The following is a 2,593-nucleotide window of genomic DNA, read 5'->3' as shown; positions in this document are numbered from 1 at the left end:
TCTTCATCTCCAAGGCTTACTTCATCGTCGGAGAGGGTCATGTAATTGTCGTCCGCTGATTCTCCATCTGTTGCTTGTTTCTTAGGGCTAGCTTGCCCATCCTCCCACTTGGCCTGCTTGAAGTCTGGCTCGACGGGATTGTTTTCGTCTTTGGCACCATCCGGATTGCTATCATCTTTTGTGCCGGTATCGCTATTTTTTTCTATGGCGAGGCTTAGAGCGGCGCCGATGACGCCGGTGCTTAGATTGCTTCTTACGGGGATTATCTTTCGTTGCCTCATCGCCATTGTTTTCTTTGGGGGTGTCCACCATATATATGACATATGACGAGGTAGCTGTCCAATGCCCTGTGGGCAGTGGTTTCTGTTCTTCTCCTGCATCGTCGTCCATACCGTCGATGTCTTCGGAGTCGAAGTCCAGCATGTCGATTAAGTCATTGACAGTGGCTATTAAGTGGGTGGTGGGTGGGGAACAAATTTCTTCGTCGTCTGCTTCCCACTCCAGCCGGACATAGTCCAGCCAAGTGTCTCCTGACAAGGAGAGAGACCTTAATGAATTTAGCATGTCGCCCAAGGGCGAGTGCTGAAAAATATTCGTGGAGGTAAACTCCATGATCGGTGCTCAATCCGATTCAATAGGCACGGACACACGTGGTTCGGAACCTATGCCCGGAGACGAGTCCGAGGGTCTGATGACGCAGGCCTCATAGGAGGTGAGGTCTGTGTTCGGCTCAATCGCCGATGAATGTGCGGTCTCCATGGCAGGGTCCATCCACCCGTCCTCGGATGCCACAATCTGCTCCGGATTAAGGGCCAGGGCAGCAGCAGGTGCGATCTCCCGAACACCGTCTGATGGCAGATCTAAGTCATGCTCGTCGTGACTGTCTGGTGCTCCTGACATGGGCTCGAATCCGTCGAAGATCAAGTCTCCGTGGATGTTGGCAGTGTAGTTTAAGTGTCCAAACCTGACCTGATGGCCAGGGGCGTAGCTATCGATCTCCTCCAGATGGCCAAGCGATTTGGTCCGCAATATGAAGCCGCCGAATACGAAGATCTGTCCGAGGAGGAGAACCTCACCCCAGACCGCATCGTTGCAGATGATTGAAGGAGCCATCAAGCCTTATCATGACGACACAGTAGAACTCTCAATGAAAGCACCAATGTCGGTGTCAAAACCGGCGGATCTCGGGTAGGGGGTCCCGAACTGTGCGTCTAAGGCTAATGGTAATAGGAGGCGGGGGACACGATGTTTACCCAGGTTCGGGCCCTGTCGATGGAGGTAATACCCTACTTCCTGCTTGATTGATCTTGATGATATGAGTATTACAAGAGTTGATCTACCACGAGATCGTAGAGGCTAAACCCTAGAAGCTTGCCTAAAATTATGATTGTTCTTGTCCTACAGACTAAACCCTCCGGTTTATACAGACACCGGAGGGGGCTAGGGTTACACAGAGTTGGTACGTCATTAACTGGCCCCTAGTCCAGTCCCTTGTTGACCCATGATGCCAGTTGAGGCGGAGGGCCCGAGCGAAAGGCAAGGGCGGCCGCCCGCTTTGTGCCTCGGGGAGCTATGATGTAGAACCACTCCCGTTGCCATAAGTCGGACACCTCCGGGAAGGAACCCTTTGGCCATAGGGCATCGGCGCCTTTGCTTATTATAGCGCCTCCGCACTCTGTGTATCGCCCATTGATCATCTTTGGCTTCACATTGAAGGTCTTGAGCCATAGGCCGAAGTATGGGGTGATGCGGAGGAAGGCTTCACACACTACGATGAACGACGAGATGTGAAGGATGGAATCCAGAGCTATATCATGAAAATCTAGCCCGTAATAGAACGCGAGACCTCTAACAAAGGGATCAAGACTATAGCCCAGTCCTCAAAGGAAGTGGGAAACAAACACGACGCTCTCGTTGGGTTCGGGAGTGAGGATGACCTGCCCTTGAGCAGGCAGCCTATGCGGGATTTTAGCGGTCAGATACCTGGCCTCCCTAAGCTTCTTGATGTCCACCTCTATGACAGAGGAGGCCATCCACTGGCCTTGGGGGTTGGATCCGGACATGATTCAAGGTCCGGAGCGCTTAGCCCGAGCCTTGGGTGTTGGAACTCGAGGTGGGGAAGGGAAGGATCGAGCATGGGAAGAAAAGGACAAGCCTTGGCCCCTTTATAAAGGGGGTGAATATCAAGCGTCCCCCGCGTGGCCATTTGGAACTTGCCTAAAATCGAGGAGTCATGCTAACAAGCACGGTTGGGTTACCCACACCCGTATTGAAGAGAATCCCGTGATAAGGGGAACACGATCTCTGCTTCAACAAGATGTGCCAATAAAACTGCCTCGTAACACGTGTAGTGGCAGGCTGGGAAAAACGGTTCGTAATGACCGGTCCATGGCGTGATGTCACGCAATGAAAAATTGTCAGCAGATTAGATTTGTAAAATATTGTGCTCTCTACGGTGGTATGTGGAAATTATTTTGTAGAGCCGGAGACGGTCCTCATATTCAAGATCTTCTATGGAGTATTCGGAGATGGAACCCGCCTTGCAATGCTGAAGACAATCTACACGCCATTGAAGCCTGGTGCAGGGGCTACT

The sequence above is a fragment of the Triticum aestivum genome, chromosome 2B (genome assembly GCF_018294505.1).
Source record: "Triticum aestivum cultivar Chinese Spring chromosome 2B, IWGSC CS RefSeq v2.1, whole genome shotgun sequence".
NCBI lineage: Eukaryota > Viridiplantae > Streptophyta > Magnoliopsida > Poales > Poaceae > Triticum > Triticum aestivum.
This window is presented reverse-complemented; position numbering follows the sequence as displayed.